Below are 22,587 nucleotides of genomic sequence, written 5' to 3' on the forward strand. Positions count from 1 at the left end.
TTCCTCAATGAAATTTCATTTTAAAATTCATATTCATTCATTTAGTTTACATCATTTTTAAACTCTTTTCCAATTCTATTTCAGAAAAATCAATTTTCCCAAGAATTTTCAAGTCTTTCTTAGGATCTGATTTTCTAAGAACTCTAAGTTTTCACATGAGATTTCAAAGTATTTTCCAAGTCCAAATCAAGATTTTCCAAGATTTCCATATTCTGAATTTCATTTTCAAATCCCAAAATCAATTTTCCCAAAGATCTGATTTTTCTGAGAATTCATTTTTCATTTCAAAAGTCATTTTCCAATGAACATCCTGATTTTCTCAAGATTCTCAAATTCATTTCCTCAAAAAAGCAATTCAAATCTCAAAATTGATTTTCCCAAAGTCCAAGTTTTCCTGAGAATTCATTTCCCAATTCAATTTCTGATTTCCAATGAAATTCAATGATTTTCCCAGGAATTCCATTTTCAAGTACTTTTTCAATCATTTTCCAAGGACATCTTTAAGTTTCCAAAGCCAATATCATATTTCTCAAACTTGCATCTTTTCAAAATTTCATAGCACATGCTTGATTCTCTGTGCATTTTAGGAAAATAAGAGCATAATATAGATAATTTAACTTAGTCAAAGCACACATTTGATCATTGGTTCAATTACCCCTGGTAAAGGCGCCAGGAATGGTTGAACCTCGTACCGACAGGCGGATCCCATTCCACGAAATTTTCCTGCAAATTTTCAAAATGGAGGCAAGTAATTTTCAAAACCAATTTTTAAAATTTTGGTCGAGTTTGACTCGTAGAATTCATTTCTCTCTCTCTCTCTCGCAGAGGGAGGGAAAATTTTTGAGATGATAACACTTGGTCTGCTGCTCGGCTTGGTCTTCTTCCAATAGAGTAGCTACCTCAATAGCATCTTCGAGCGACTTTGGCCCACTAGTGAACACTTTGGTTCTTAGAATAGGCCTCAAACCATGAGTGAACTTCATTGGTCGTTCCTTTTCTGCAACATAAACGTTTGGACAATATCGCTCCAAACAATGAAACTTAGTTATATAATCGGACAAGATCATCGTCCCTTGTTGCCGGTCCAAAAATTCTTGCATCTTCTTACTTCGTTCATGCTTAGAAAAATACGCCGAGTTAAAAACTTCGACAAATTCATCCCACGTAACATTCTTGTCTATGAATTTAACCGATGAGATCGTGTCCCACCAGTTCTCAGCATGGACTTTCAAACGATAGGTACCAAAGTTCACCATTAGTTCCTCGTGAACATCTAAAACATGAAAAATATGCTCTATTTCACGTATCCATGACTCTGCAGCTTCAGGGTCCATCTTACCCTCAAAAGCAGGAGGATCCAATTCCATGAAATGCTTATAGGTAACCGTACTTATATTCTGCCCACCTTGGGCTATGTGTTGAAGGTTCACACCCATCTGTTGCATTGCAACCACTTGCTGTTGCACAACCTCTGCAAGGTTGCTCACAGTGCCCATAATATCATTGCATCTGGTCTTCCAAGTCATCTATCATGACAAAAAGATACAATAATTAATCGATAGGTCTGACAACCATGCTTGCTAAATGATAATCGCAGCAATTATTCAAAAATCATCAGGGACACTACACATAATTCAAGCAAAATACACCACAACTTAATCGTGCAGCAACACGACATATAAACACATTCCTCGAACAACCTCAAGCGACACCATACAAGGCCGCTATCGCTAAAAAGTCACCATTTGTGATCATCGCAAAATTTTTCCTCTCTTGTGGTTTCTCTCTCTTCCTTCTCTTTTCCTTTTCTAACCTCTATTTTCCTCCTTTTTGAAAGGAGAAGAATAAAAGAAAGAAAAGAGAAAGAGAAGAGAAAAGAAAGAAAGAAAGAGAGAAGAGGAACTATTTTGCGCGGTCTCACTTGACCTTTATTTGAAAATATTTAGAAATTTAACTCGCCTCCGTTTTGAAAATGTTGCGGGAAAATGGAGAGACGGGATTCGCTCGTCGGTACGAGGTTCGACCGTTCCTGGCACCTTTACCAGGGGTAATCGAACCAAGGATCGAATCTATGCCTTTTGCTTTGCCTAAATATAATCTAAGAATCTATTCCAACTCTAAATGCACAAAGAATCATGCTTGTGCAATGCAAGGATGTATGCTCTTTTGAAAATTGATTTAGAAATTTCCAAGTATTCTAAGATGAACTTGGTAAGGGAGTGAAGAAATGATTGAATCTAACTTAGAATTTGAGATAGATTAGAGAAATTCTAAGTCTTTGAAGTAATCAGAGTTGAAAGAATAAATCTTGATTTTGGGAAAGAATGATTTGAAGCTTTGAAATAAAAGGAAATGAAGTTTCAAAGTCAGAAATGGACTTTGAATTTTGAATTTTGAATTTAAGAAAGGAAATGAATATTTGAGATGGAATTGAATTTAGATTTTGAAGTTTGAAATTTAGAATGGATCTGAGAAATGGTATTTGAATTAGAGATGAATTTAAGAAATTCAGAGGTGATCTGTAAGTGGAATTTGGATTCTAAAAATTGGAAATGGAATTGAATTCGGGATCCTGGAATGGATCTGAAGTCTGAGATCCAAATGTAGAGTTGGACTCCGGATCCTAAGATGGATTTGGATCTGAAGTCTGAGATCCAATGTGAAATTGGATTCTGGGTGCTATAAGGAAATTGGATCTGAAGTCTGAGATCCAAATGTAGAGTTGGACTCTGAATCCTAAGATGGATTTGGATCTGAAGTCTGAGATCCAGTGTGAAATTGGATTCTGGATCCTATAAGCAAATTGGATCTGAAGTCTAAGATCCAAAGTGAATTTAGAGTCTGGATCCTAAAGAGGAATTAGAGTTAAATTCAGAAGATGAATCAAGAACTTCCAAGTTTAAATTGAACTTAAAAAAATGAAATTTAGAATTTGAATACACAAATGAATTTCAAAGTCGAATTAGACCTTGAATTTTTGAATTTGGAATTTAGAAGATGAATCAAGAGTCTCAAAGTTAAAATTGAACTTTGAATTTGATTAGAGTTTTGAATGTAAAAATGAATTTGGAATTTCAAAGTCAAATTGAACTTTGAAATCTGATTTGAATTTGAATATAAAAATGACTTTGAAATCTCAAAGTTAAATTGAACTTTGAGATTAAAAATGAAATTGAATTTGAAAATGAAAGGATGAATTGGATTTTATAAGAATAGATTGAGAAAGATATTTACATCACTTGGAGTTTTTGGAAAAGGAATTTTAAAAATATGATGCAGTTCTATCCTAAATGATGAATGAATTTGAATTTTGAAATTGGATTTTAAAAAAAAAACTATTCCATTCTTTAAATGAATTAAAATAAGATTGAAGATATAATACATCATTGACTATGGTCATCGAATATATTATATAATAATCTATATTTAATATTCAGATGAAGAATAAAACATATTTTGTGCTTTTATAGAATTTAAAATGAAATTAACTCTCAATATACCCTGACTATGGCCATTGGTATATATTTTAAATTAATTTTAAGTTAAATTCTGATAAAAGAAGAAAATATTTAAGGAAAATATGATGAATTTTGGAAACGGATCCAATGTGGATCCAGTGTTATTTTATAAAAGATAAAAATCCTAAATTTTTTCCACACCCTGACTATGGCCATTGATATGGATCATCAGCTTAGGATTAATTTACCTCTTACGAAATGGTGCACGTGCCATTCGTGTTTCACCATTGTGAGATTTTGAAAAATAAGGGCAAAAGCATGTAAAATAGGCAATTTATGATATTCACAATGCTCATTCATTCTAATCTAAGAGTTGGAAGTGTAAACTGTCATTAAAATCTAACTATTACAATTCTGGAATTGAAAATTTTCAATCTAGGAAAGAAATCAATCTTTTCTATACATTCCTGCAAGACAAGGTTAGCAAAAAAAAAAAAAACGGAGTACAAAGAATCTAAGATATCATATTGAAATTGAAAGAAATATATATATGCTGATGGCAAAATATATATATAAAAAAAAATGTATGTGCAAAACACAATATCAACATTAAATGATAAAGGCATATAGCATTGTTATATTTGGTGAGAAAACATGTGTGTATATGCAGTGAGAAATATGTGAACTAAAGTGGCAAATGCAATGGGTGTAGTTACAGGACATGGCTGTATGTTGATACCATGGTAACAATGTGACATGCTATGGAGTGGACAAAATCCACAGCAGCTGCGACAGGAGATAGGCTAAGTAAACGGAGATGATACAAGAGTGTAGGTGGTTTTCAGTGAAAATGAAGTTGTAGTGATGTAGCTGAAAACATGGACGGCATTGCCCACAAGGGGCCATATTACTAATGAGTGTACGACAGTGGAAAGTAGAGATATGGCAGTGAAGGTATGGAGTAAGAAGTAGGTGTAGATAGTGTGCAGGGAACAATGTGGTTGCACCTATTGAAGATGTTCCGAGGAAAGTGTGGTTGTATGGTGAAAGTATTAAGGTGAGAACACTGGATAGTCAGTGAGGTGTTGCATGGTATGAATGCTGTGCTTAGTGAATGCACGAAATTGTAACTATTTCTGTGTATTGTGCAATGCAGAAGATAAGGCCATAATCTGATGGACTGTGAGTGTTAAATACAGTGAAGTAGCAATAATCTAAGTAAGTGTTAGCAGGAGGAAAATGACCATGGGCTGTACACTAAGCCTACGGCTGTTGATGCCTTGAAGGATGATGATAGTGGAGATGCAGAGTGCAAATGGAAGGTTGTAGTGTGTGTACAAAAGGTGATAGTGGATGGAATATACAGTTTGCAGAAAAGTAAGTGTGATGTGTAAGTGCAAGTGAAGAAGAGTATGAGAAGGAAGATGGAGTGTTGATGTTTATGGATGGATGCACGACAGATATATGGGGATAGCATGTGGAGGTCACTATGAAGAGAGTAGGTGTTGCGCAATAGATGTACTGTATATATGTAACAATGCATTTTGCAGGTGAGGAACTGGAGCTACACGTAATGGGAGCTAGAAGTGGAAGCAATATGCTGCCGCCAGTGATGCCATGGGTGAATGTAGTGATGTTGTGGATATGCTGGAGCATGGTGTAGTGATGGTGGTGCCGAGATGATGAAAGTGCAAGGGTGTGGGTGATTAGTAAGGTTGTTAATACATAGCAGATGACAGTTTCAACGATATCATCATGATTTTATTATAATGTTAAATCTGAAGCATAAATAAAACACTAGGCTATTAACACAATGAATCCTTAAAATCATGGAATTATCAAAAATCGTGGGTAGCAATAAACTTATACAACATTTATCTATGACATATTTGTCACATACCTGATGATTTTATTGCAAAGCTTATGACAGTTATTAATACTCCATTGGATGTCCTCAGATGATGGAACAATGTGAGTTTGCAGAAATTTATTTTCTGTGGGATGCTTTCATCTGTCAGGAGTAAGCACACCAATTTTTTTTTTAAAGTGCAACAGATACATGAGAATTGCACATTAACCTACAAACTTATGAGGACACCATTTTCATGAGCCATCAATCAGAAAATTGACGATTTCTATTTGGGCAATTCTCAACCCAAATTGTGATGCTAATTTTCCTATATCAGACCAGACTTGCAGCAAGCACTGGTATGTGCAAAATGAATAGTGGTGCCCATTGTCTTTGAAATGGCAAAATCCCTTGTGATTTCTGCACAAACAATCAAACACATGTGAGGGGATGAGAGAGCTCGATAAAGGGGATGAGTAAAAAAAAAACTGTATGAGCATGACCAGTCAAGGAGATTTGGACTATCTATCTCCTGAATGTTTATTTAATCCACTCTAAACCATCGGTTGCTTCGATCATTGACAACAGTGGATCCATGGCTTACAACATAAGCTCATTAATAAGTGATCAGAACCAGGAATTTTAACTGACAAAATCACTTTACCATAGTTATATTCCTCATCCTTTTCTCTTTTTTTTTTAGAAATGTCCAGACTTGAATTGATGACAGAACAGGCAAGAGGGATACACAATCAGAGATCAAGGTGAGAGCAGGTTATTCATGGCGTACACAAGAAATCACGTAACCAGTCTAACAGATGATCAATATGGGAGTAAATTTTGAGAAAATAATAAGTAATGAAAAAAAAAAATGAACAAAAGATAGCCGTGGAACCCCTTTCTTGGCTTATCAATCGATCGCCTAACATGGGACGCAAAAAGCAGATCTAAACAAAGATGTCGCTAACATCAAGTTAATGAGTTTTAAATGAAACAGAAGTAAAATTAAATTTCACCCTGAAGAGCGTGAACAAAGATCTACCAATGATTTGGATAAAACAACATAAACACACACTTAGATTTAGGGAAGAAAACAAAAAAAAAAATCGAGATAAATCACAAACGAAAGAAAAGAATGGCGGGAAAGACAAAAAAAAAATGTTGGAATAATGATTCCGTTGATGTTGCAATTATGTAATCCGGTGTTGCTATATGCAACTCGGATTTGTAGAGTGTGCATTAATGGAGCTCGGATAAAAAAAAAATAAATGAAATGGAGAGACAAAAATAAATAAAAAATCCTGACGAATCAACGATGCCATTACAAGGCATCGTTGATCATCTATATGTAAGGAAGGATATTCAATGGAATCAGAAATCCATGGAAACATATACTGGAAATAAAAAAAATGAAAAATGAAGAAAGCGAATAACAAACAAACAAAAAAAGAGCTGAAGTGTGGAGGGACTTCTTACCTTGATTTCGTAAACGTTCTGAAGGAGGAAAGCTGATACTCCTTTGGTGAAAAAAGGAGCTCTCTGGTTCTTCTAGCTGGCAGGGACTTCCCAATTTGGAAGAGAGGGAAAGAATAGGGAAAAAGGGGGTCGATAATGGAATGGATTGATGCACAGTGGATAGGTGAAGAATGGGTCCGGGAAGAAGAAATGGGGAGGTGAAGAAGCGGTCCCCTTGAAGAGGCTCCATGGCCTCTTCTTAAAGGGAAATCGAGAGCTTGAGTGTGAGGTCAGTTGAAGATGGGAGGCTGAGAGGAGAAGAAGTTGTTGAAGATGGAGGGTCCGAATGAGAGGGAGGAGCGTGCGAGAGATGGCCGTTTCCTCTTTCTCCAATTTCCAAAAGAAGGATTCCCTCTTTTTAAGTTTTTTTGTAAAATGGCTCAAAATGAGGTTTTTGGCAAAAAATTCCATTTTCAAGTTTTAAAACTATTTGCTTTTCCTCAATTTTTGATTTTCATATTGCTTTTCCATTTTTTTGTATTTTTGTAGTAGAAAACTAAGGTTTTAAAAGAAAACAAAGTTTTAATCACTAAATTTTTGTATTTTTCTGAGGAATATTTACAAAAGTATTTTTCTGAGAATTTTAGACCATTTCGGGAACATTTCTTCAGAAGAATGGGTTTGGACCCAGGTTTTGAGAAAATGCTCGAGTTTTGACACTTGAATCGAGAAATTCAATATGATGGATCCAAACGGATGTCGAATGGACTATCCGAGCTATTTAAAGGCTATTTTTGGTATTTTCTATAATTTAATTTAAAATTTGAACAAGGAGACTCAGATTTGGATCTGGACAATGGATCCAGATCCGAAATCAATTTAAACATATGAAATGACTTTAATTTCAATAAAACTAGAGAAATGAACTGGAATTTAGATTTGAAATGACTCACTTGCTCAAAAAAATGAATTTAGGGGCAAAAAGGGAATATTTAAAAGATTTTGAAAAATTTGGGGTGTTCACAGATGCCCCTCTTTGCTACTAAGCCGGTTGAAAGCCGAGCTTAGTGGCAAAGAAAACACTCCAAATTTTGAAAAATGCCCCAGTCAACAGATATAAACTGGGTGTGGAAGAATTTACGGCTTTTTAGGCTTAAAGCATTGACCTAAATGGCTTGGGGGAGACGAAATCCTCGAAAATGATGAGGAAATCATGATGGGACTTTGGATGAAGATCTCAAAATGATGAAAGGTAAGAATTTTGATCAAGCCTTATGGGTGAGACAAGATCAGCTTTTCAGAATGACGCAGGTTTAGCCCTTAGCCTGGATGGGACGGAGATATATCAAGATAAGCTGAATGGGGAAGGGAATATATGATGACCTTGATGGGACATTTTTTTGAGAAAACGCCTCATGAGATGAAGCTCAAGTATGACCCTGTCCTGGATGGATATACAAAGCATGGATTCCTCGATGTGAAGAATCATGATGGGACTGGAGGAAAAACACCTCGTCGAAACGAGACTTAGGTTTAACCCAAACCTGAAAAAGGTGTTGAGAAACTCTGTTTTGATGTCACATAATATGATACATTGTCGTATTTGATTTTATATGATATGATAATATGTCCTCTTGAAAAATGTTATATTATGACTGAATATGTTTTGCCATAAATCTAACGAGTATTTGATGCAAGGATATCTCACCCAAAAAGGATGGAGAATTCCTGTTCAAGTACAACTAGTGCAATCATACTCCTTGAAGAAAAAGCTTGATGAGCCATGCATTCCTAAAGATCAACTGAAGAGATCGACTACCTCAAGATGAAGACTTTTTTCTTCTTTAGAGTCATATGTAACAGAACCTTCAGGAACATGCATATTTCATATTACATACTCATTCATAAAACTATATCATAAAAGTATACGATAGTTTCAAAAAGCTCCTTTTTGAAAGCTAATAATTGTACCTTCTTACAACCCTTTATGAAAAAGGTATTTTGACATGATTTCAAAATGTAATAATTGTACCTTACATCATATACAAGACAACATGAAAAGAAATGTAGGAAAAAGACAAAACATGGAAATCGGCTACATAAAGAAAAACAAATATAATATGTTTTTGAAAAGACTCTAGTTACCTTCTTTAAAGAAATGATTTCAAATATGGGTAAAAGACAAAACATGAAAATCGGCTACACAAAGAAAAACAAATATAATATGTTTTTGAAAAGACTCTAGTTACCTTTTTACAAACCCATAGAATGTCGACTTACTTGAAGTCATCATTTTCTTTGTATAGCATTAAATACCTCCTGTAAGAAATCCTTGTTAAATATCCTTCTCAAGAATGTCGACTTTCTTGTAGTCCTCATTCTCTCTGAAGACTTTGAAAAACACAACATAAAGAAAACACTTAACATGACTATGTATAAATAAATATCTCAAAACACTCAGTGTACTTACACTCATTTAAAGTAAAGAAGTACTTATGTACCTCAAATCATTAATTAGAATAAAGACAAAACTACAATCCAACATTCAATGTACTATTGTAAGAAATAGACTTTTTACATAAAATATGTATTACCTAAAAAAATTACAACGACTAGTGTACCCTATATTTTACTTTTATGGAAAAAGGCTTTCTCGAATTTCTCTAAAGATGTTTTTGAAATGACATAACATTTCACATTTCAAAAAGGCTACGATTTCAAAATGTAACGACTACTTTTTTAAAAGCTATATAAACACACTCAAATAAACTATTCAACAATGGAATGGACGTGTGAGCTTACAACGAGAAAAATTCCTATTCATTATTTGAAAAGAGAGCCTTGAAAAAGAAAGAGAAAAAGAAAAGAAAGAAAAGAGAAAAAATCAAGTATAGCTCTTTGACAAAGAGTATCTTCTGAGTGACAAACAGAACATTCTGAGAATCCTTCATTCGTGTATTCATATCATTCTGAAGGTTCTATAGGAAGTATTGTAACTTTCTGTTATTCACTGTATTCCTTCTTTGTTGAAAGAAGTAGACCTCTGTGTAAGAGGGTGTACCCTTCTCTGTTGAGAGAAGAAGACCTCTGTGAAAGAGGGTGTTGTCCTTCTTTGTTGAGAGAAGAAGACCTCTGTGGAAGAGGGTGTGCCCCTTCTCTGTTGAGAGAAGAAGACCTATGAGGAAGAGGGTGTTGTACTATTTATCCGGTGACTCAGATGTTATAGTGGAAAGCTCAAGTGGTTTGCTTGGGGACTGGATTTAGGTCTGGGTATTGACCGAACCAGTATAAATTCTGTGTTTTATGTGTTGTGCCTTATTGCCTGATTATTTTATTTTATCGATCTTTATCGTATTTCACTATTCACCCCTCTAGTGGAATTTCAAAAGGAAGATACCTCGATGCACGAGGTTCAGGCTTAACCCTTAACCTAAAGGGGACGACCATATGGAATCCTCGAGTAAAGAGACCATGATGGGACCTTCGGAGCTTTGGACGAACAAATCCGAAAGGGGTTTGCGAAAGGAGGAAAAAAATGGGGGTTCCCTAAAGCTTTGAAAAAGGGATGAACTTGGACGTCTCATTACTGAAATAGCTTTTGAATTTAATGACCTCTCGCAGGAAAATACATGTTTTGACCCTTAACCTGAGTGGGAACAACCACACGGATTTCTCAAAACCATGATGGGACAGGAGAGATACTTCAACTGAATGGGGTAACTCTTCCAAAAAATGTGAGAAATGGAAAGTAAGGAGATGTGAGACAAAATGAAGGATGAATAAGGTAACAGGAGGCGAATCTTTCGATGGGGTAAAAGATGAATAAGGCAAACCTCTTATCAAGGAGACAAATCTCTTGACAAGGCGAAAGATGGAACAAGACAAATCCTTTGGACAGGAGAAGGTGAGAGCGAAAATATGAAGATGGCAATCCTTTTAGCAAGGAGAAGGTAAAATATGAAGATATGAAGATGGCAATAGTAAGAAAAAGGCGAAATGTGAAATATAAAGAAGGTAATGCTTTTAACAAGGAGAATGTAAGATATAAAATATGAAGAAGACAATCCTTTTAACAAGGAGAATGTAAGATGTGAATTATGGAGAAGGCAATCCTTTTAACAAGGAGAAGGCAAGATGTAAGATATGAAGAAGGCAATTCTTTTAACAAGGAGAAGGCAAGTCTCTCGACAAAGCAAAAGATGGAGAAGGCAATCCTTTTATCAAGGAGAAGGCGAGTCTCTCGTCAAAGCGAAAGATGGAGAAGGCAATCCTTTCATCAAGGAGAAGGCGAGTCTCTCGTCAAAGCAAAAGATGGAGAAGGCAATCCTTTTATCAAGGAGAAGGCGAGTCTCTCGACAAAGCGAAAGACGGAGAAGGCAATCCTTTTATCAAGGAGAAGGCGAGTCTCTCGACAAAGCGAAAGACGGAGAAGGCAATCCTTTTATCAAGAAGAAGGCGAGTCTCTCGACAAAGCGAAAGACGGAGAAGGCAATCCTTTTATCAAGGAGAAGGCGAGTCTCTTGACAGAGCAAAAGACGGAGAAGGCAATCCTTTTATCAAGGAGAAGGCGAGTCTCTTGACAGAGCAAAAGACGGAGAAGGCAATCCTTTAATTAAGGAGAAGGCAAGTCTCTCGACAAAGCGAAAGACGAAGAAGGCAATCCTTTCATCAAGGAGAAGGCGAGTCTCTCGTCAAAGCGAAAGACGGAGAAGGCAATCCTTTTATCAAGGAGAAGGCGAATCTCTTGACAGAGTAAAAGACGGAGAAGGCAATCCTTTAATTAAGGAGAAGGCAAGTCTCTCGACAAAGCGAAAGACGAAGAACGCAATCCTTTTATCAAGGAGAAGGCGAGTCTCTCGTCAAAGCGAAAGACGGAGAAGGCAATCCTTTTATCAAGGAGAAGGCGAGTCTCTCGTCAAAGCGAAAGATGGAGAAGGTAATCCTTTTATCAAGGAGAAGGCGAGTCTCTCGTCAAAGCGAAAGATGGAGAAGGCAATCCTTTTATCAAGGAGAAGGCGAGTCTCTCGACAAAGCGAAAGACGGAGAAGGCAATCCTTTTATCAAGGAGAAGGCAAGTCTCTCGACAAAGCGAAAGACGGAGAAGGCAATCCTTTTATCAAGGAGAAGGTGAGTCTCTCGACAAAGTGAAAGACGGAGAAGGCGAGTCTCTTGACAGAGAAAAAGACGGAGAAGGCAATCCTTTTATCAAGGAGAAGGCGAGTCTCTTGACAGAGCAAAAGACGGAGAAGGCAATCCTTTAATTAAGGAGAAGGCAAGTCTCTCGACAAAGCGAAAGACGAAGAAGGCAATCCTTTCATCAAGGAGAAGGCGAGTCTCTCGTCAAAGTGAAAGACGGAGAAGGCAATCCTTTTATCAAGGAGAAGGTGAGTCTCTTGACAGAGCAAAAGACGAAGAAGACAATCCTTTAATTAAGGAGAAGGCAAGTCTCTCGACAAAGCAAAAGACGAAGAAGGCAATCCTTTTATCAAGGAGAAGGCGAGTCTCTCGTCAAAGCGAAAGACGGAGAAGGCAACTCTTATGAAAGAGGGGAAGGCAACTCTTTCGACTATGCGAAAGAAGGAAAAGGCAACACCAAGATATATCCAAACAGATGTCAAGTTCTTATTTCTCATCAGGAAAGCTGGAAAATTTTGCCAAAATGATAACATTTATAGTTGTTTCAAGGTAATTTAAGGTAAGCACGTTTTGAAAGATGTTCCCTCTTCCACCTAGAGTATTACCCCCAACTTGGTTAACTCTATAGAATTCAGGATCAAAGTCAAATTTAGTTGTTGGTCTTCTTCAAGGATGCTATCAATTTCCTTGACATGAAAGGAGAGGAAATATTCTTAGTTTCATAAAAGCAATTAAATGAAAGGATATTGATAAAAGAATTTTACATAGATGAAGAAGATTCTTTGCAGTTTAGGCAGTTTGATATCCTGGGCACTTTTCTATGATGATCCTTTTGCACTCTTTTGAGTCATGGGGCTTTCTTGGGCTTTTACATCATCCTTCATTTTGGAGATGTCCTGATTTTTCTCTCTTTTTTCAAGGAAGGGTTCTACTTGGAGATGTTCCGATCCTTCATTTATCTCAGGAATTATATATGATGGTATTGGCTCAAAGGTCTTTAGATGATAGCAGAAATCAAATATCTTTTAGGGTTTGTCGGTAGGTCCATCACATCCGCCTTCATCTCGACGGTGATCCGAACTTTTCCCTGGAAGGATCCGTCACAAACTCCGTCATCTTGGAGATGTTTCAAATTTTTTTTGGCCCCGGGGGTCTACTCGCTTAATTCTCCTTCATCTTCACGACAATTGAGAGATCCTTTTTGCGGATATTTGATTTGCAGCTTAGCTGACTTGAGAAGACATGAATTGGGTAGGTTCTTTTCTGACTGCCCAGGATATTTCCACTGTCTTACTGCCAAAGAATAATCTTTAAGAATGTGTCATAGCTATGATCAATATCAGCTCATTTGTGGCTCTTCGGCATCATTGAATATTTCCTTTACCGGTCATGTCGAAGATTTTTTCTTCATCCTCTTGGTTGACCAACAAAAAAATTGGAATTTGAGCCTTTCTTCACAAAAGTTTCACCTTTTTGGAAGGAATACTTAAGGAGATTTGAGGAAATTCTTTATATAATTCTGAGATTCACAACTACTTTATGGCAAGTTGGCAATATATTCCTGAAATCCTTGATGACGAAACCTTTGCTTAACATCGAATTTTGGCATATCAGTGGGATTCTGGGGAAGAATCCAACATGAGGCTGAATATGTAAATTTAAAGTTTGGAAGGCAAGCTTGATATAAAACTGGATTTTGAAGGTAAGCCTTTGAAAGAGTATCTGAATCAGGACTCGGATTCTACAAGGAAAACAAGGAAATTTGAGTTTAAAACTCGATTTTTCAAAGGAAAACTGGGAGGTTCGATTCGGGGCTCGAATCTCAAGGGAAAACTTGAAAGTTCATTTATTGAAGGCAAGAAAACTCGAGATAAAACTCAAATTTTTGAAGGACAGCAGGAAGGTTCGAGTCAGGGCTCGAATCTCAAGGGAAAACTTGAAAGTTTTTTTTAGATTTTTGAAGGAAAGAAGATTCGAGTTAAGACCCAAATCTTCAAAGGAAAGCTAGAAAATTCGAGTCAGGGCTCGAATCTTAGGGAAAGAGTTGGAAGTTCGAGTCGAAACTCGAATCTTAAAGGAGAATTTGATGAGAAGGGATAGGAATTGATGGAAGATTGACAGAATTTGAGGAAAATTGAGGAAAGATTGTGACCTGGGGGCCAACTGATCGGTCAACAAAACACTAGCATGAGTGCTAGGCTTACCTGTATGAATTTTTCAAAAATGCCCCACTGTAAGTACTGGGTTTTCTGATGGAGATTTGAAGAAAAAAGGGGACACCGACATTCTTTAAGATACTTGAGATTTGAGCAAGAATGATTGTCGGCGTTTTCAGGATTTTTCCTTATCCTGAAGAGGAAATGGAATAGACATTTTGATGAAAAATTGGAAAGGAATGATTCAGGTTTACCCCTTAACCTGAAAGGGGAGAAGAATAAAATTTATAAAAATGGAGAAGAAGAAAGGAAAGAAATTTTGAAAAATTTATTTTTGAAAAGAATTCTCGCAGGTAGCACTGTTGTTCCTATGAGGGGTTTCAGGATTATCCCTTTATCCTGAATTTAAGGAAATTTAATGAAGGGAAATTGATATAAATCTAGAAAATCAATAAAGATTGGCAAAACTTGTATTTATGAAAGAATCCTCATAGGTAGCATTGTGGCTCCTATGAGGGGTTTCATGATTATCCCTTATCCTGAATGGAAACACCTCGGACAACGAGGGTCAGGTTTATCCCTTAACCTGAGCGGGAAAATAAGAATAAAGGAAATACCTCATGGGAAAGAGGCATCAGGTTTATCCCTTAACCTGAAAGGGTATAAGAAGAATAGAATAAAATAGAATTGAGAAAAACTTGGTAAAATTTGATAAAATTGATGTAAACTTGATAAAAATATGAACAAAATGAATGAAACTGATAAAGATATCAAATTTAACTGAAGATTTATAAGATTTTAAGAGAAAAAGGAGTTTTTCTGATCCTGCCTGCATATGGGATCTTGAAAGGAAAATGTTTATTTAAAAGATAAGTGAAAAATCATTTTTGGGAAGAAAATCTACTGTAAGAAGAATGATCAGTGCGAGAACTGATCCTTCAAATCAAACATGAGAGATCATCATGAGGGTCAAATTTTTGAAGGCAATGATTTGAAAAAAGAAGATTAACAACAGATTTGATTTCTAGAAATAACAGCTTGAAACTGATAATAAGATCAACACAAGGGTTAATCTTTGAAGACAATATTTACAAACCAAACTTGGAAGATAAGGCCAACACAGGGGTTGATCTTTGAATATAATGATTTAAAATCAATTTTTGGGAGATGAGACCAATGCCAGGATTGATCTATGAATATAACATTTTGGAAAATATGATCAACACAAGATTTGAGATCTATTTTGGAAGATAAGACCAACACAAGGGTTGATCCTTCAATGCAATGGTTCAAAAACCTATTTTGGAAAGCATGATCAACATGAGGGTTGATTTTTCAATGCCATGGCTCGAAAACTTATCTTTGAAAAAAATGATCAACACGAGGGTTGATTTTTGACAAAGGTTGGACCGAAGAATATTTGAACTCTTTGGTCATAACGAAGACTTTTTGAAATTTCATGATTTTTGAAAAGGCTCTCATAGGTAATATCATTTCTCTCATGAGTGATGTCAGGATTGGTCCCGCATTCTGAAAAGAACAGGAATTTAAATGTGATTTTAATAGAAGCCAATAAAAAGATTTGTGAAATATAGATTTTCAGCAGCAAATGCCCCTATGTGGCAGAGGAAGAAAGTATTGTGATATTAGAGATATAAAGGAAAATTGACATTTCATTGACGAGCAAAATTGATAACAAAGAACTGAAATATTTATAAGTATTTTGACCAAAAGGTCACAAAAAGGACTGGACTGACTGGCCCCCTACAAGGTGACTTGGCAAAAGGGAAAAAGTAGAAGAATTCTGACAGCTTCAGTCTTCTGAGTAGCCGGGGAGAGACTTGGTCATGACGGCTAGGTCATCTTCCTCTTCGTCTTCAACAAAGAGACTCTTGTCGACGCAATCCTGAACAATATTTTTGAAGATGAAGCAGTGATCGGTGTCATGCCCCACTGCTCGATGGAACTTGCAGAACTGATTTGTGAACCTTTCCATGACTGTAAGAGGATCCGCGACTTTTGGGAGTTTAACCAATCCTTTGGCCAGCATGAATTCAAGGGCTTCTTCGAGCGTTTGCTTCAGAGGAGTGAACTCACGATCATTACTCCAACCTTCGCGCTTTATCTTTTCTTTCTGCGGAAAGTTAGACTGAAACAACTTGTTATTATGCTTGAAAGACTTTTCTCTTTGAGCTACGCCGTGGTTCTGACCATTCTTGTTGTCATTTCTGTTTCTTCTGCTGTTCTCAAGATTATTGCTAGAGGTATCAGTTGCATGAGTGAACTGCGCTTTCTTTTTCTGGTCTTGGATATTTTTGGTCAGAGGCATGCCCTCGTAAAGCCCACTTTCTATTCCTGCCTCGAGCCATTCGGCTCATTCAATCAACTTGATAAAGGATTTTGTCGGAGAAGTGGCAATGAGACTTCTCAGGGGCTGAGAGAAATTGCTGAGGATTATTTGCAATGCATGCTCCTCTGGAATGGGAACTTTCATCTTGTTGCAGGTGCTTCTCCACCTGTGGATGAATTCTCCTGCTCTTTCAGTCTCATTCTGCTTTAGGTTGTAAAGGTGATTAAGCATAGGTGAAGCCTCGGTGTTGAATAGGAACCGCTCTATGAACAAATTGACTACCTTATCGAACTCTCGTAGTTTGATAGGATTGATGTGGTCAGCATACCACCTGGCTGCTATGCCCTCCAGGCTGCGAGGAAAACAGATGAACAAAGCCCTATTATCTTTCCTGAAACGACTGCACTCTGCATAAAATGTGGCTAAATGGGCTTTAGGGTTGCCAGTCCCGTCAAATTTGAGAAACTTGCGGGCAAGATTCTCCAGGTTATCGTCCCCATCTAGATCTTCGTAAAAATCTTCGCCGGTGTAGGTCTGTTTGCCCTTACCTTTGGCTTGAATGTCTTTAATTGCTCGATTCATCTCCTTCATCAGCTTGCTCATCAGGTCCTCTATTGGGGCCCCAGACTTTGGCTTGTTGACGGATTCAGGCTCTTCTGCAGCTATTTTTACGGACTGCCTTGGAGGATTCTGTTTGTAGACAATCTGCTCTTCCTCTTCTGACTCTTCCTCGACTGACTCTGATTCCTCAGAAGCAGTGTCTAGCTGCACCTTCTTTATGATGATTCTGACTTGCTTCTTTACAGGCTTCTTCCTCAGATTGCTTTTAGGAACTGTCTCTTTCAGTTTGGCCTCGACTTGCTCTGACATCATCCTTGCCATCATCTTTTGGAACATATCATACATAGCGGGGTCGATGTCGTCTTTCCTGTTCTGACTCTGTCCCCTGACTAATTTAGGAGAGCTTATCTCCTCCGCCTCACTGTCGCTGAGTTGAGGAACTGTTTCTTTTCCCGCTCTTGTCGTAACCATTTTCGGATATCAGTGATCTCTCTGTAGAGGAAAGAGGAGGTTTTTTTAGACTAGAGAAACTTTTTGGAGAAGCTTTGAAAAAAGGAGGGATTTAGGTTGAAATCTATATATATATAAAAAAAAAAATTGTATCCCATTACTAGGGATTGAGTCGCCACGAAATTTGTGACAATTGTGTTGTTTACTCTGTGAGGGAGAGTAACCAACTAAAAATATGAAAAAAAAAGAAAATATCATTTTTGAAAAGGATATCTCTTGTTGGAAAGAGATTTTTATGAAAATATAAAAAAGAAAATAAGAGAATAAATGAAATTTGAGGATAAATGGTAAAAGATTTAAAATTTGAAGAACTTGCAGGCAGGATCAGAAGATTTTTTTTTGAAGAATTTTTAGAAGAATAAGAAGAAAAGGATAAAGAAAACTACACCTGGGTTTTAAAAATAAAGAGGACATTTTGAAACATATACCTAGGGTTTTGGAAGATATAAGGAAGATATAAAATATCACACAATCATAGATATACAAGCAAGGATACACAAACAGCACTCCCTAAAGCTGACTCTATATGCAATATTTGAAATGACAAATAGGACCTTAATCCTAACTCTAAGATTTATATCATCTGTTTCCAATCAAGGTACGCCGATATACCCAAGTCGAAGCTCGAAGTACGTGGCATATAAGATATCTCTTCGGTTCTAAGGTAATGGCTTCCCAACATCCTTGAGCACCTACCGATATACCTCGGACTATGGCCCTTAGGTACGTGGTAGGGGGGCGCGAACCCAAATAAGTGGTTCAGTTTTGAGGCTCTCTCCCGAACTATGGTTCAGTGAGACAGCCCAGCAACGTGAAGACCGGGACAATATAGGTAGAGATGTTTTCAAAAACATGATCAACATGCAATAAAATCAGAAGGCTCTAATGCAAGTCCTAAAGAGATAGATTTAAATGAGAAGAAGCATACACTTGCATACATTGTTTTCATTCAATCCCTAAAAATTGAGGAGAGTTGTATTTAAGACCTAAGTCTAATGTGAACATGGAATAATCTCCTCAATATGGTCCTACCAAACCATACTTAGATCCTATATGAAATGATGTCAGCTTTAGGACAAAATCTAGGCTTCTAAGGTTTGCATGAAAATGAAGCTGACATTTATAGAATAAAGACTTAAAAATATTAAAGCAAAGCAAAGGCATTGATTCAACCGGACGAAGACGAGTCCCATCACGGTCGCCAAAACTGTGATCATCGCAAAATTTTTCCTCTCTTGTGGTTTCTCTCTCTTCCTTCTCTTTTCCTTTTCTAACCTCCATTTTCCTCATTTTTGAAGGGAAAAGAATAAAAGAAAGAAAAGAGAAAAAGAAGAGAAAAGAAAGAAAGAAAGAGAGAAGATGAACTATTTTGCGCGGTCTCACTTGACCTTTATTTGAAAATATTTAGAAATTTAACTCGCCTCCATTTTGAAAATGTTGTGGGAAAATGGAGAGACGGGATTCGCTCGTCGGTACGAGGTTCGACCGTTCCTGGCGCCTTTACCAGAGGTAATCGAACCAAGGATCGAATCTATGCCTTTTGCTTTGCCTAAATATAATCTAAGAATCTATTCCAACTCTAAATGCACAAAGAATCATGCTTGTGCAATGCAAGGATGTATGCTCTTTTGAAAATTGATTTAGAAATTTCCAAGTATTCTAAGATGAACTTGGTAAGGGAGTGAAGAAATGATTGAATCTAACTTAGAATTTGAGATAGATCAGAGAAATTCTAAGTCTTTGAAGTAATCAGAATTGAAAGAATAAATCTTGATTTTGGGAAAGAATGATTTGAAGCTTTGAAATGAAAGGAAATGAAGTTTCAAAGTCAGAAATGGACTTTGAATTTTGAATTGAAGAAAGGAAATGAATATTTGAGATGGAATTGAATTTAGATTTTGAAGTTTGAAATTTAGAATGGATCTGAGAAATGGTATTTGAAATAGAGATGAATTTAAGAAATTCAGAGGTGATCTGTAGGTGGAATTTGGATTCTAAAAATTGGAAATGGAATTGAATTCGGGATCCTGGAATGGATCTGAAGTCTGAGATCTAAATGTAGAGTTGGACTCCGGATCCTAAGATAGATTTGGATCTGAAGTCTGAGATCCAATGTGAAATTGGATTCTGGGTCCTATAAGGAAATTGGATCTGAAGTCTGAGATCCAAATGTAGAGTTGGACTCTGGATCCTAAGATGGATTTGGATCTGAAGTCTGAGATCCAGTGTGAAATTGGATTCTGGATCCTATAAGGAAATTGGATCTGAAGTCTAAGATCCAAAGTGAATTTAGAGTCTGGATCCTAAAGAGGAATTAGAGTTAAATTTAGAAGATGAATCAAGAACTTCCAAGTTTAAATTGAACTTAAAAAAATGAAATTTAGAATTTGAATATACAAACAAATTTCAAAGTCAAATTAGACCTTGAATTTTTGAATTTGGAATTTAGAAGATGAATCAAGAGTCTCAAAGTTAAAATTGAACTTTGAATTTGATTAGAGTTTTGAATGTAAAAATGAATTTGGAATTTCAAAGTCAAATTGAACTTTGAAATTTGATTTGAATTTGAATATAAAAATGACTTTGAAATCTCAAAGTTAAATTGAACTTTGAGATTGAAAATGAAATTGAATTTGAAAATGAAAGGATGAATTGGATTTTATAAGAATAGATTGAGGAAGATATTTACATCACTTGGAGTTTTTGGAAAAGGAATTTTAAAAATATGATGCAGTTCTATCCTAAATGATGAATGAATTTGAATTTTGAAATTGGATTTAAAAAAAAAAACTATTCCATTCTTTAAATGAATTAAAATAAGATTGAAGATATAATACATCCTTGTCTATGGTCATCGAATGTATTATATAATAATCTATATTTAATATTCAGATGAAGAATAAAACATATTTTGTGCTTTTATAGAATTTAAAATGAAATTAACTCTCAATATACCCTGACTATGGTCATTGGTATATATTTTGAATTAATTTTAAGTTAAATTTTGATAAAAGAAGAAAATATTTAAGAAAAATATGATGAATTTTGGAAACGGATCCAATGTGGATCCAATGTTATTTTATAAAAGATAAAAATCCTAAATTTTGTCCACACCCTGACTATGGCCATTGATATGGATCATCAGCTTAGGATTAATTTACCTCTTACGAAATGGTGCACGTGCCATTCGTGTTTCACCATTGTGAGATTTTGAGAAATAAAGGCAAAAGCATGTAAAATAGGCAATTTATGATATTCACAATGCTCATTCATTCTAATCTAAGAGTTGGAAGTGTAAATTGTCATTAAAATCTAACTATTACAATTCTGGAATTGAAATTTTTCAATCTAGGAAAGAAATCAATCTTTTCTATACATTCCTGCAAGACAAGATTAGCAAAAAAAAAAAAACAGAGTACAAAGAATCTAAGATATCATATTGAAATTGAAAGAAATATATATATGCTGATGGCAAAATATATATATAAAAAAAAATGTATGTGCAAAACACAATATCAACATTAAATGATAAAGGCATATAGCATTGTTATATTTGGTGAGAAAACATGTGTGTATATGCAGTGAGAAATATGTGAACTGAAGTGGCAAATGCAATGGGTGTAGTTACAGGACATGGCTGTATGTTGATGCCATGGTAACAATGTGAAATGCTATGGAGTGGACAAAATCCACAGCAGCTGCGATAGGAGATTGGCTAAGTAAACGGAGATGATACAAGAGTGTAGGTGGTTTTCAGTGAAAATGATGCTGTAGTGATGTAGCTGAAAACACGGAGGGCATTGTCCACAAGGGGCCATATTACTAATGAGTGTACGACAGTGGAAAGTAGAGATATGGCAGTGAAGGTATGGAGTAAGAAGTAGGTGTAGATAGTGTGCAGGGAACAAAGTGGTTGCACCTAGTGAAGATGTTCCGAGGAAAGTGTGGTTGTATGGTGAAAGTATTAAGGTGAGAACACTGGATAGTCAGTGAGGTGTTGCTTGGTATGAATGCTGTGCTTAGTGAATGCACGAAATTGTAACTATTTCTGTGTATTGTGCAATGCAGAAGATAAGGCCACAGTGAATGGGCTGTGAGTGTTAAATACAGTGAAGTAGCAATAATCTAAGTAAGTGTTAGCAGGAGGAAAATGACCATGGGCTGTACACTAAGCCTACGGATGTTGATGCCTTGAAGGATGATGATAGTGGAGATGCAGAGTGCAAATGGAAGGTTGTAGTGTGTGTACAAAAGGTGATAGTGGATGGAATATACAGTTTGCAGAAAAGTAAGTGTGATGTGTAAGTGCAAGTGAAGAAGAGTATGAGAAGGAAGGTGGAGTGTTGATGTTTATGGATGGATGCACGACAGATATATGGGGATAGCATGCGGAGGTGACTATGAAGAGAGTAGGTGTTGCGCAATAGATGGACTGTATATATGTAACAATGCATTTTGCAGGTAAGGAACTGGAGCTACACGTAATGGGAGCTAGAAGTGGAAGCAATATGCTGCCGCCAGTGATGCCATAGGTGAATGTAGTGATGTTGTGGATATGCTGGAGCATGGTGTAGTGATGGTGGTGCCGAGATGATGAAAGTGCAAGGGTGTGGGTGATTAGTAAGGTTGTTAATACATAGCAGATGACAATTTGAATGATATCATCATGATTTTATTATAATGTTAAATATGAAGCATAAATAAAACACTAGGCTATTAACACAATGAATCCTTAAAATCATGGAATTATCAAAAATCGTGGGTAGCAATAAACTTATACAACATTTATCTATGACATATTTGTCACATACCTGATGATTTTATTGCAAAGCTTATGACAGTTATTAATACTCCATTGGATGTCCTCAAATGATGGAACAATGTGAGTTTGCAGAAATTTATTTTCTGTGGGATGCTTTCATCTGTCAGGAGTAAGCACACAAAATTTTTTTTTAAAGTGCAACAGATACATGAGATATGCACATTAACCTACAAACTTATGAGGACACCATTTTCATGAGCCATCAATCAGAAAATTGACGATTTCTATTTGGGCAATTCTCAACCCAAATTGTGATGCTAATTTTCCTATATCAGACCAGACTTGCAGCA

General features: G+C 36.2%; 1 pseudogene; it reads left to right on the plus strand.

The window, feature by feature from the left end:
- Positions 1–4,400: 4,400 nt before the first annotated feature.
- The window catches only part of LOC149834913 (uncharacterized), a 95,773-nt pseudogene continuing 77,586 nt past the window's right edge, over positions 4,401–22,587 (plus strand).

The sequence above is a fragment of the Nuphar pumila genome, chromosome 6, assembly GCF_984573655.1.
Source record: "Nuphar pumila chromosome 6, dmNupPumi1.hap1.1, whole genome shotgun sequence".
Classification (NCBI taxonomy): Eukaryota; Viridiplantae; Streptophyta; class Magnoliopsida; order Nymphaeales; family Nymphaeaceae; genus Nuphar; species Nuphar pumila.